The sequence below is a fragment of the Buteo buteo genome, chromosome 22 (genome assembly GCF_964188355.1).
Source record: "Buteo buteo chromosome 22, bButBut1.hap1.1, whole genome shotgun sequence".
Lineage (NCBI taxonomy): Eukaryota > Metazoa > Chordata > Aves > Accipitriformes > Accipitridae > Buteo > Buteo buteo.
The window spans coordinates 1,707,591-1,721,569 of NC_134192.1; the positions used below are offsets into that span (position 1 = coordinate 1,707,591).

General features: G+C 40.2%; 1 protein-coding gene across 1 annotated transcript in view; it reads right to left on the reverse strand.

Moving 5' to 3' along the window:
- Positions 1 to 13,979, reverse strand: part of C22H8orf48 (chromosome 22 C8orf48 homolog) — a 115,418-nt gene that overhangs the window by 15,542 nt on the left and 85,897 nt on the right. Inside the window, exons 11-13 of the mRNA XM_075053760.1 lie at positions 12,559 to 12,695; positions 3,935 to 4,012; positions 313 to 452 (exon numbers count right to left, since the gene is read on the reverse strand). The gene's annotated coding sequence lies outside the window, so the exon portion shown is untranslated. The remainder of the gene's footprint in view (positions 1 to 312; positions 453 to 3,934; positions 4,013 to 12,558; positions 12,696 to 13,979) is intronic.

The following is a 13,979-nucleotide window of genomic DNA, read 5'->3' on the forward strand; positions in this document are numbered from 1 at the left end:
CCTTGTTATCCCTCTCCTCAATTTGAGCACTGCACAGATTTTCTTCCGTGCTCCACTCCAGGCTAGTTAAGAGGAGGGAGCTACTTTAGAAAAGTGCTGGTGCTGCCAAGAGCTGAAAAGAATAAGCATGATCTATGCTGTCCAGGACTGAAGTGAGAAAAAGACAGCTAAAGTTGAGGATACTGGAATTTATGTTCAAAAATAAGAAATAAAAGCAAAGCCTTTCTTGTCAGCCCTTACAATGCTTCAGGAGAACCAAATGTTTCCTTGGGCAATAGGAAATGAACGGGTATTTCTTACAGCAGTACTCACGTCAGCATGAGACAGTCCTGTAACTGGCTCTTGGTATTATCTTTGGGGATGTCAAGCACTGAGGGAATTGAACAGCTTAAAAGTCACTTTCTGATTCTTTTGCACCATCAGGTTTCTTTCCAACTTGGGGCTGAGGTACGCTGAGAAGAGATCACAGAAGGAAGTTTGATCTTCTGAAGCTATTGGTGAACCTGCCCATTGATTAACGAGTTGCAATATCCCGAACTGCAAAGCTGGTTCAGTTTTCCAGCGTTAAATTTCCCCCTTTTTAAAACAAAAAAAAAAAAAAGGGAAAAAACTAAGCTAAACACTACTCCAGCACCATTTCAAGTTTGTCTATCCCAGACTGACAATCCTCTTAGCAGTTACTGTCACCCCAGGAAAAGGATTTGACACATTCTATGTAGGAAATGTATTTTTATGGCCAGGTAATGAGCTGATAGCTGTTTGCCCCCTTGAACAGCCAGGCAAGCATTCGTGGCTCTGAGAAACCTTCTTCTCAATTCCAGTCACAGGCATGCCAGACTGGAGCCTGCAGATGAAATGGAAACACTATTTTCATCTACATCGAAACATGTTTTCAGCTTGTGATGGAGACGGAAAGACGCTGGGTCACATTCAGCTAGATGTACGACTAAGGAGCCACTCTGGGCCAGCAGCTACAGAAGGGTATTAGGAGGGAGGACAGCAGCCAAATTTATCATTCCAAGAAATTAGCTCACCATCTTCTAATCAAAACTGGATTCAAGCTTTCGGGTTTGGAAAGGATCACACTAATACATTGCTCACCACTCTACTTTTGAATAATTTCTAACCTACAGGTGAGGTGAAGGGTTTCACCCTGTACAGAAGCAGCATTCTGCCAGAACAAGCAGCGGGGTATCGCAGAAGTGACCTGCACACAGTGACTGGACCTTCCTCCATAGCAACAGATCCAGCCTATTCACAGGCGGTGGAGCAGAGAGAAGAAAAATAAGGAGATAAAAAAGTTACATGAGAACCATCACAGGTCGGGTAGAGATTCAAAAAGCAGGCAGGATTCAAGTCAGATATATTGCTATTTGGGGCAGGACTCACAGAACGTCTTTAGCAAAGCCGTGAGTAGTGCTACTTTCAACAGGAGACTTAAGACATAATTTTTTGAATTTTTAGACACAAAACCGCACACAAAAGATGTATGCGCAATCACTACAAATGCACAACCATTTGGTCCTAATTAGCCAAAGGGTATGTATTAGCTTACCTATCTTGTGCTGCACCAAATACACATAATCATGCAAAAGTCCCATCAGTCCTCTATACTCTTTCCCCTGCGTGGAAAAAAGATTGTGCAGAGGTGCCACCATCTTACAGGCATGCTTTGAGATGTCATTGCTGCTTAAAATACTTGGAACCAGGGGATGAAAGGTGCCACACAAGCCCCAGCACCCCGGGGAGGATGAGCCACCCTGGCTCTGCTCCGCGAAGGTAGAAGCTGGATGGAGAGAAGGAAGCCCCATTATTTTTCTTCATCAGCCTGAAATCCTCTCCTGACCTAGCTCTGAGAATTTGTCTATTTGGAAGGCTTGTGTGACCTCTGCTTTTTTTTTAGGGGGTGGAGAAGAAGGGCTGGGCTTCAAAGAAATGTGATGCAAAAGGAGTTCTGATGTTCCAAGATTGTACTGGGATAATTTCCAATATCTTTAACCTTTTCAGACCAATGGATTTACATCTGCTTACACCAGCAATAAACTTTGATCTTGGTCTCTGGTTTGACAAATTAGGCATCTGAAATCAGAACTACTCTAACGAAAACCAAAATGTTTGTTGATCCAGTTTGCTGTTATAGCCTCACCAGTTAAGCAAGCGGAGCCCCAGTGCTCTGTGTGAACTACCTTTCACGGTAGAGTAAAAGTGAATTAAGGGGAGGCAGTTTCCATCTCAGCTAAGGAAAGCAAATGACCAAAAAGCCTGCTCCTTGTACATAAAAGCTGCAATTACAAGCTCATTATTTAAGCAGTGTATTTCTGATGCTTAATCTTCCTGGATTCATTCAGACACTTAGAAATCCTTCTGAAAGGATCCTCAAAACCTCAGCAGGTCTGAGTCATTTTGAATATTTTATTCTATGTTCCTCAGAACAGATTTAAATAAATTACATTATAACCTCTGTATTTTAATAATTGTAAAACCTGCAGGGGAAGAAGTAAAACCACTTTCCACTTAATATGAGTTTACCAACATCATCCATAATGTGTAAAAAAACCCAACACCAATAAAACCACACAAACGCTCTCCCCCTTGATTTTAAGAACAATTTACATCTTTTAACATTTTTTTTTTCTGATTTAGCAAGGCAATGTTATGGAGATGAAATTAGCAGTAATACTACAACAACAACATTATTTTCTGTGTTCTTTATGAGCTAATGGCTTGAGGCTCTGAAACAATTGTTATGTCAGGCAAGATGGAGCCTGGCTTCCAAGCAGACAAAAGCACAATGTCTTTCAGCAGATTAAGCAGCTCATACCTGTTAGTGATATATTAAGGTCCTTATTTATTGTTCTTACAGGAACTTTGTTTCATTGTATTATAGTTAGTACTCTTGTGGTCAATGAAATCTGCAATACTTAACCCTCCTGCTAGGTTCGTTCTTCTCTCCATTATCCTGCCAAGCAATTTAGTTCTTTCTTAGTCAATAAATTGCTACAGAATTAAATTAGGATTGCTGTAGAAATTAGTCATAGACTACAGGCAATATTATATGGGGCCCGATTAAAATATTCTCCTGAACAGAGGATGACAGCTATATTCAACTAAATCAAAGTGATACATCAGTTCTTTTCAGTCTCTTTGCACCAAATTCTATTACCTGAGTGTAAAACTAGAACGAGTCTGCTGATTACACTGAAATCCCTACATGTTTTACTCTAATGAAGCAGAGAGCAGAATCTGGCTCTTAGCCTTTGTCAAAGACTTCACATTTACAGTATTGTCTTATTGTTAATTCTGAGATTCAGTGGGACTTGTGCAACCCTTGCTAGGTGGCTTGCAAAATGTCTCAAGAACATAGCCAAATAAACCGGCCATGTTATTTCTAGAAACTGCAGATCTTTTTCTTCTTTACTAGTAGGACAGCACTGACCTGATGGCTAGTACTTGTTTTGTCTTTAACACCCCTGAGCCTGAAAGCTGCCTAACAATGAATGAAGGTGTGTTATTAAATAACCAGCAGTAACTAAATGAATGCATCTGCATCCTTTTAGCCCTTTCCAGGAAGACGCTGGCTTTGCAATAAAGGTAGTGGGAGAGGAAGCTGACACAAAAAGCAGTGCCTCCATTCAGCATGGCTGTAGCGTGGTCAGGCTGCTGCCCCTCCTGACAAATACGGCGACCTTTTCGCTTGTGCTGTAACGTGAAGGTCTCTCTTGCTCCCTAATACCGCACACTAATGGATTTACCAGTCTTCTGCATTCTTCTAAAACTCTTTTATCAACAGGGGTGAACTCTGAAGGGACTCAAAGGCCCGGCCAAAAGCAATTACTGCCATTTTGCTGTTTCCATGGCACTGTAACAAGGGGAACATAGAGTTAAGATTTAACCGGGTGAGAACAGACTTCTCATATCTCAGTGGTTTACTCACCTAAGAATGACCATGCTGTAACTTGCCCCCACAGCCACCTCGCACCAGGATCTCAAATCTAGCAGTTCTCGTGCAGTCCTGAAATGGAGATTGCATAAACTGTGGTAAATTGATAGAGACTGTTAGCTTTGTTTGCCAGGAAAGCAAAACCTCAAATTGTTTCATAGGGGGATGAAAATCATCACTGAATGAGACACAAATGAGGAATTAAGGAATGTAATATAACCGCAAATTTAATTGTCCGGGGAACTGCTTGAAGTGTAATGGGAAGCAGGTTCTCAGGTAAGCGTTCTGAGCATGCTGGAATACATGCTTGCTTTTGTTAAACAATGATGCCCTGTATCTCTCATACCTTACTTTCATACGACTGCCATCTCATACGCCCATATTAAGTGAAGTGGGTTTGGAGCATATTTATTTTGTCTCTTTTTGCTTATTTTCATTCTGTTTCTCACAATGACCAGATAATAATGGTAAAATGTGTGTGACTGTGTCTGAGAGGAAAGAAAAAAAGAGGAGACTTCCCCCATTTTTCCTAAAAGAGGATGCTGTGTGTGTTCTTAACCCTTGCAAGCAACCCTAAAATATATTTAGACAGAAGCAAGTAAAAGGGAAGGCTATAAATACCTTCAAACATATGAAATGATAAACTGGAAAAAATAATGATTTGCCAAAAGATAATTAAGATATAGAACACTCTGTCAGAACAAAAAAAAAAAAAAAAAAAAAAAGATGAGTAGGATGTAGTAAAAATATCATGAGATGGTTCCAGTACAGTATTCTTTCTGTTCCCTCCTAAGATGGGGACAAAGACTCCTTGAGAGAAATCAGCACTGTATTCAGATTAAAAACAACAGCTGCCACCTTCTATAACGTAGCCATTAAATTAATAACTGTGCAGGGCGGGGGTGCAAAAAAAACCCCTAAGCACACACTGGGACTTGACTTGCTAACAATGTTCCAGCGGAAAATAGTAAAGCTGAATCAGATGGTAAATGGATCGGCACAATCAACATAGGACAGCAAAAAGCCTGGTGACAAACCTCACAGTGCTTCTTCCTGCTTATTCTGCTCAGCACGCAAGGGCTAGTCAAGGTCTCCAAAGGAACAGCCAGTCTTTGGGGATCCTTGACAAGGAAGGATCGCCATGTATCACCGACGGCTTTAATAATGGTGCGTACCTAGAATGTGCTGAGGAATACTTCTGCTTCTTCACGGCCTTTGTTGCTAAACAGTAAAACATGAGTTCTTATCAAATTAAGCTGACCTGCATAAAATCTAAGGGGGGAAAGAAAATAAATCAGTAACCTAATTCTTCTCCCTATCACTAATAGTGCTTAATCTGCATTTTATAGGCATTCATCATCTTAAAGTACAGGCATACAGCTGAAAATGAATACATTACTGCAAATTGCCACCTGCCTGCTAACTTGTATAATGAAGTGCATATTCACTCTTAGCCCATTGCATGTGTGAAATTGATGTTCTTTCACCGCTGGCGTAGATTGAAAACATGCATATGAACTGTTAATGCAGCTCAGTTGACAGGAAAGTATTTGCTAAGCCACTTTGTTTCTTTTGATCCCATACTAACATACTGGTTTAGTTTCCCTTTTTATTTACAGTTTGCCTCGCTTCTTGGCTTTTCAGGTACTGGTCCAGTACAACCTTGTTCAGTTCATGTTTTCCATATAAATAAGGCAATATTTTAAACTTTCCATTCCCTTTCAACCCATTTTTGTCTACCCAAATAGACTTAAGTCTGGCCCACTTCCAGTATGATATTAATCAGGAAGTTGAACTGTGTCCTGCAGAAAAAAACCCAACAATTATACATGACAGGTATGTTAAGTACAACTTTCAGGACAAAACTTACGATTTAAGGTTATTTCATGGCACACTTTTTTAGCTTCAGAACAGCTAGATTTACCTGGACAACTTTAACCTTCCACCTAAGTGAAGAATGAATTGAAGTCCTTTCCTCTGTTTTGATTTATTGGGTCATTTTTAGTCTGGTGTATTGTAAGATACAGGATTTCCTGAGTGCAGAGTAGTTTCAGCACAAGAGATCATGACAGACCAAGCCCCTTTATAGCTTTGCATCTTGACACCAGCAGAATTCTCATTGGTAATAGACCCCTAAATAAGGTGTTAGAAACCAATTTCTTTGCAGTTCTGCTGAGCAAGAGCACCAAGAGAGCTGCAAATGCTTTACATTTCCAAAGGACTTTACCCATAGCAACAATCCTTTTAGCTCCTCCAGTATCCTCTAGTCACTCTTTCACTATGAAGACAGACCAGCCTGAACTCTTCTGGTTTAATTCTTGCTGTCAGTGATACATATAATTATGTACAGTTTAAAATAGTGATACTGGAATATTTAGGTCTTTGGAAAATAAACTTAATGCTAAAGAAGCATTTCAGAATGTGCCACAGACAGTGGTTTCTGAAACCTTTTCAAAACATGAGCACTCCCCAGAATTAAGGGGACCCGAGAAGGTTGAATTAGCAAAACTGAACCCAGAAACTGAAGTGGCTAAAAGCAGCAAGGAAAACAAACAACCAGCATTTCACCTTTCGATCCAAGAGATGGAGATACATAGGATATGCACAAGTATGACCTTTAAAATGTTACGTAGATGCTTCTGCTCAGCTCAGCAAGTATGCCAAAGAAGAAAATCTGTACAGAAAGAAAAGTTTTGGCCATCTCTACTTTTAGGCTAGGGGGTTTATCAATGCCAGTTACTCCTGATCCTAAGTGTGATCCACCAAGACTGAAACAGACCGAAATCTACTGTTGGCTTGAGCTGGCCATACTCTAGTATACATATTCAACAAACTAACATTTCTGAGAAATGGTAATTCTACTGTCTCCTAATTTCTGAGTTCTTGGCCTTAAAATATTAGCATTTCTGTTCAATTCCTTGCACAGACCTTACTACTGACCTGTAAATAACTTTAATTTGATAGGTTATTTTCTTGGATGGTAATCAGCTAAACTCATTCTTAGGTTTATTTACTTCAGAAAATGAAATCTGGTCTGTACCCTGTTTTATTTGTTGCCAGAAACAAAACCAAACCAGTGCTCCCTTATGCTTTTGGGAACTTTGCTCCCATCCAACATTCCCTGGCCTCCTAATGACAAAAAAATAACGCTAATCCTGACAACATTTGCTGCAATGATAAAAATATACTAACTTACCAAAATTGCTAAGGAAGGTAATACTTTTTCACCCCAACAACTACACAGTGCTTTGGCCTCTAAAACACTGATGCTGTCTCTAATATGCTAAATGTGTTCTAAATAATATTGGTTTGTTAGTATGTCATCCTTAATTGTTGCCAGTTTTGATTCCTTTAAGAAATGGTACTTAATCCCTCCACCATTTGTACCTTTTCTTGGTGCTAACTTTCAGAGCTCCTGAATAATTTTACTGATGTTTACTTTAAATTTTTGCTGCCTTAGCTTCAGGTCATCATTCTCTGTCCTATCACCATATGAAATGGATTATACTATCCCACAGGAAGGGAATTAACGAAGTAAGGGATATGTACTAGGTTACCTTGAAGACAGTTAGAGCCTCCAGTTATGCCTCCTTAGAGAAATCTCTTTCCTCAATTATATAAATGTAGTTGTCTCTGTCCTTCTATTGCCAAAGTCTATATTCCAATGCCCTCAAAGACAGAACCTGTCCAACAAATAGCATGGTTTATTATTGATCACCAGTGATCAAGTTACTTTGAATAGTACAAAAGAGTGCTAATTTTCTCTCAAGAGTTTCACATTCTCTAACCTAAACAGTCACATCCTTGGGCTTCAAAAGAAAGTTTGGGCTACTTACACTGTTCAAGAGAAAATTCTCCTAAGGATCGAAGCTAAGACTCAGCCATCTCCATGATCACCAGCTTATAAGTAGCACACTCAGTGCAGCAAGAAAGAGAACGGGGATGTCTTTTACAAGACAGATGACCCAATCAAGAAAACCTCATCTGGGCCTGATGCTACAAGTCCTTGTAAAAAGGACAGAGAGCAACTAATTTGAGCAGAGACACTGCAAAGAAGCCAACTGATTTATTTGTCTCAGAGCTCATATTGTGGAGTTATGTACTTCAGAGCTGTAACTTCCAGTAAAGAAAGTGTGAAAGACTGAGCTAATCAAATTGGCAATGAAAATAAATGCAGAGTAAACAACCTCACAGAATATATAAGGCTTCTCAAAAGAGCTACAAATGAAGTGGCCTCATTGATGTTCTCCAGAAAACCAACTGGTTTTAGTGGAAAGATGGCAAGGAGAAGGTGGCCTTAAGGAAGCCCTAACCCTGAGAAAATGAATCAAGCTGCAACTCAAACAGATAAAATGCCTGAAAATGTACGAGAAAGAAGTTACAGACTCTTTACGTGTATCAGATAATAAGGGAATTTCATACATCTTTTTACCCTAAGGAAAAATTAGCCACCTCATTTGAACATATCAACAAAATCGTCTGTTACAGACAGACAGGGGGAGATCTACCTTATCACGGTTTCAAGAATTTGAAAAACTCCTCCTAATTGTTTTAGGATGGGATTAAGAGTATCTAAATACCCCTCAGGTTTGTATTTGATGCAATAGTGGCAGTTAAGTCCCACAGAGGATTCAGAAAACCAGTGCTCTGTGCACCTCTGTATTTGAAAGGACTTTACAGTCAGTCAGTGGCCTCTGGATCTCATGCTGATGCAGACTCCTGGCGTGCAGCTCTGTATCAGGCACACAGGGTCCAGAGACATGCAGACACATCGCTGATGGGCTACATAGCTCATCTGAAGTTGGTGAACAAAACTAAAGCAAGAACTCCAAAATTATCCTCTGATGCCACTTAGAGCCCCTCTGTAGCCAGTAGGGAGAGGATGGTGCCTCCCTTCAATCCTCTGGATCCCTCGTTGGTGGTATCCAATTCTGTCCACAGGCTGGAAAGGAAATTCCTTAAGATGTTTCTGATGCCTAAATCAAGTGCCTCAATCAAGTTGTCTGAATCTTGGCATATGAGGTCAGGAGATGAGAGCCCTGTACTTTCATGGACTGAAAACAGAACAAGAGCTAGAAAGGTGAGTGGGTTTCAGAAACAGACTGTTGCAGAGAGAGCAGAGCAGGCTCTCAGAGGGATTAATTGTCATAGCTCCACTGAAGCCACTGGAGCGATGACAACTGACTGACAATTTGCCTTAGAGAGAACATCTACAGTTATATGAACAGGATAAAAGATATGCGTAAGTGTGGTCTGTGTCAGACACTCACCCACAACTGGAAGCTTTCTCTTTAGACAGGTACCTCCCTAATTGTTCTCTACAAGAGTCCTGAAAAGGCAGGTGGCTACTCTTCAAGACTGCAGAAAGGATGAGATGAGGCTCTTGCTACAACCCCCTGCAGCAATTCCCATCCTCCTACAGCCAAAACTATCTGAAGAAAACAGAACTGTAGGATTTCACACTCTGTATGTAGCTTCTGGTGCTGCCCGCCGGTCCCACTATTTACATGAATGTGCAAAACTGGTCAGCAAATTCATCTTCTAGCCAGCAGAAAGGCTACGTTTTTGCCAGTGCTATCCCTCTTTTGATTCTGTGAAAGGAATAGGAAAATATGAAATTCCTTTTTAGAACTGTGAAATCAAGAGAAAATTACTCCCATCAATTCCAGCAAAACCAAGATTTACCCTTAGAAGTGCTTAAAAAGCACGTGAGGTCTTTGTCCTTATGCTGGATTTGATTTTCAGTTACCTAATGTAAGGTAACTTACTCTTCCTCTTATTAAGAAAGCAGGATATCCTTTGACAGCATGTTTATGAAGTATTCAGCTTATGACACAAAATTCATAAAAATCTGTAATGGTTCACGTGAGGACCATGACAGACAGTGATTACTATTAAAATCAGTACTATTATTACTATGACTAATAAACAAATACTGATTAAAATCAAAAGAAACTAATGAATTTTCATAAGATACTGTTTAAGGGAATACAGACAATTTCTACATATGCCTTCTACACATATGCTGGTCTGGTGGTAGGTACTCTTGTCCTATATGCCAGTGGATTGGTAACATTTATATTATTATTCTGTGTGTCTGTAACTATCTGCCACTTCCAAAATAGATCCATTTCTTTTTTTACACTGATGTGAGCTGACAAGCTCCTTCTTCCTAGTCAAAATGAAACATAACCCTCACATGTACTTTGCTGTGATGTCCAAAACCTAGCTGCAACACAGAGGCAGGTTTGCATGTTAAAACAAAAACCATGGAACAATAAGAAACACTCTTGACAAGTTACCAATACTGACATATTTGGTCATGAAGGCTCCAAAGCTACTGATTTTCCTAACTGCAGCTCAGCTGATCCAGACGGTCCTTGCAGCCAAGAACTCTTCTAAATGGTAGAACCTGCATTGCTCAAAGGACCCTTTGTCATGGTATATACTAATTAGAGAAACGCCCTTCTTTTGCAAAACCACTGTTTATCTTAGTTCAATAAATGACACATACTTAGCAATTTGTTAAATAGGTAGAAACATGAGCCAGGTCCAAGGTCAATCAAGGAAATACAGACAGGAACAGGGCTGGGACAGGCACACCTGCAACACGGCTCAGGGAGGGACTCGGTGCCCTGGGCTGAGCTGGACTGGGGCTCCTGCACCATGATGGTCCCTGGCGAGACTGCTCAGCGCCCTTAAGGGCCCCTGACAGAGGTCTGAGGGATTATTTATAAATTCAGAGCTGCATCTAAGCCTTTACCTCTGGACACGTGTGAAAAAATTTCCTGCTTATTGTAGCTAAATCCAAAAAGTATTGGGGAAGAGGAATGAAAAGAAATGGTGTAAGCCAAGATCTGGGGATCAGGATATCCATGTTCCAAATGCAAACTGGACACAGACTTTACCACATCCTTTGGGGGGAAAAAAACACCTGGAGGAATTTCAAACCTTCACAAATAGCTGCTTGTCAGGGCTTTACTAAAAATGCTAACAGCTCCTATCCCCAAGCTCCTCTCGCTCCCACAGATACCAGTTCACAACAGTGCCCAAATGAAATAAACTTTTTTAATTTAATTTTTTTTTACCCCTTTGCCTTGCTATTGCATCTAAGAAAAAGCTCCATGCAATTTTCTTAGGTGTATTACTCTCTGCACTTCAGCCCTTTTGCGGCAGCACTGAAAGAGGTATCGCCAAGCTGGTATTTCTCAGCTCCTAAGGAAAGCACAAATAGTCACAGAGACGTTCATAGAAACAGGTCTCCAAAAAACAACAGGCATAAAGAACAAACTGAAATCTGGCTCTAGACAGACATACACTAAAACAAGGACTGGTGAGATGAAAGGACAAAATGATGAGTGAAACAGAATCTCCAGGGCCTTGTCCTCCTTTTATTTATGCCATACCAAGACATACCAGACAACAAAGTTACACTGATAGAAAAAAGCCAAGTTTTTGTTTTCTCTGTGATTATGTGTCAAGCAAAGGGATGAGTTGTATACAAGAAATGTACAATTCTGTCTGAAATATCCCATTTTCTTGCCTTTGAACCAGACTGCAAGGTATTAATCTAAGGGGGAAAAAAAAAAGAAGTGTAATCCAAAATCACCAACTTCTGTTTATTAAAACAAAAAATGTTCAGCATCTTGGGACTGTAATGAGAACAAGAGGTTTATTAGCAAGTCTATTTTCTACTCAACAGTCTAACTAGTTTCCTGCTGTGCTGTTTCCCTAATAGGCCTGTGGATTAAATGCAAAGTTTCCTCTACTAAATGAGGCTTCAGACTAACGCTGGAAAAGAGCATGTATTTTGATGAAGAAAAAGTTTAAAAAAAAAAAAAGTTGTTGTTTAAGCCCTTTGCTGCCCTCTGGTCTCCCTGGAGAATTCAGAGCCAGAAGCAAAGACACAGAGAAACAGACTAAATCACTGGAGGCTGGAATTTTCTCTTCGTATTTTGAAGACTGACATGGACAAAGCAGTGGTAGGAGCTGCATAGAAGAGGCCAATAGCAGAGTAAGTGCTGCAGTCAGTGCTATTAACTCCTTCCTCCTCCTGTTACCGATCTTGCTCTGCCAGGTTTTTCCCGCTTTTATCATAACCAATATTTCATTTGCTTCCATAGACACTTGGCTTCTGCTTTTCCTCCGCCCCTCTTCTATTGCCTCTACAAATCTACTCTTCCCTCTCAGACTCTCTTCCCGCTGTTCTGCAGTTTCTCCCCCTCCATGCTCTGCCACCTTCCTTCTGTTCTCCCTTCATGCAGTGTCATGCTTTGCCCATATCTGTCTAGAGAAGTCTTGCACACTCTATTTCTGTCTTGTACACCCATACTGGATGGTGCCTTAGTTTCTCTGTTGGCAATGCCAAACCTCAGACCCACAAATAGTCCCTGGTATAATAACACCTATTTAAAAAAAAATGCCACAAATTGATTTTCATGACATCTGAATCTGTAACTCCTGACTGTTACCTGCAGGAACTATACGGATAAGATGGATGAAATATGAAGGTAATATTTAAAGAAAAGCTGTTGTGAAATACACAGACTGCAGGCTTTTCTATGCAGTGTCACAGTTAAGGGAGTTTCTCTCTGATTTTTCCCATTTTGCTTTCTTACTTGTACATGGTGCTGCTTGGCCAGGGAGGGGGGCCCACCAACATAAAATTCGGCTTTCTCCAAAGGGGCAGAACATGTGCTGTTAACTTCGCAGGTCCAGAAAACTGTTGCACACACTCCTCCTCTCTGAACAGCCACTGCAGAGAAGACAAACAGTTTACATCAATATACTCTAGAAAATATTTGGCTTGATTACTGCTAGTATTAGCAAGGAATTAACTCAGGCTAACCTCCTGGACTAGAGACACAGCTTCCCCTTTATCTCTGTGCTCATACTCCTTTTTATGCCCTTATCATATATGTAATCTTAAAAACTTTTCTCGTGACTGTGCACCAAGAGCAGGTGCTTTCTGTGATGGATTTTAAATCCATCTCTGAACCACTGCTGCCCAAAGCGGACTCTTCCATCCTGCAACTACAAATTCTGTTTCTCTGATCTGGCTAGATACTTTGCTGCAGCTGTATTTTGAACCCCCACCAGTGGTACATCAGCACCAAACTCAGTGATCAAATCAGGGAATAAAGGGTGTTCTTCCCTTTTACCTCTACTACAGCAATCTTTGTATGGCCAGAAAAATTTAACACCCAACATTTATATCATCACAAAGATGAAGGGCTTTTGCTTACAGCCAGTAGAAAAGATCTGGTTTTTTCCTCTACTGCTTCTGAGACATGTTTGTAGTCTGTGTAATGCGTCATCTTAATTCAATATAATGCAAGCCACGCAATGAGAATTATATTAAGACAAATGGCATGAGGAAATCTGAAACCAGTCTGTGAACTAGCGGTGCCCTGCACTAGACATATAGCAAAAGGACCATTATAAACTTCTATATTACTATTTCAGACATATTTGGGGAAAATGTTTGTTCCATTTGAAGTCCCTGGAAGGCTTGCCACTGCTTTCAGCGATCCTAGTTTCAGCCCAGCAAGAGCTGACCTAAATCTAGAGTAAAGTGTAGAGAAAGAAGCAGATTAAGATTCTAATCTCAACTCCATCACAGATTTTCTTCATTAGTTCTGGTAAATCACTTTCACTTTTCTTACCTCAACTTCCCATTCTCAATCTGTGAGATAAGCATCAGCTCTTTTTCACAGGGCACTGCAAGGCTTTTTTTTTTTTAATGTAAAATGTAATGACACCTTCTGAGGGAAGATGGATAGACATTTGAATATATTTTCTTTGAGGAAAACAGCTTTAAAAAGCTAGAAAAATCTCTCTTCATGCCCACATGAAAAACAAAGTTTCCTTTAGCTGAAAACCTAACTAGCTTTCAGAATAGGCTGCAATGTGTGCTTAGATCTGTCAAGAAAGTCCTGGACAGACAAGAGTTTCAGATTCTAGTACTACTTTTCAAAGATTTTGCTTTTAAAGACAAAGTTTTTATTAATGTTTTGCTGCTGCCATTATTTGGTCTTGA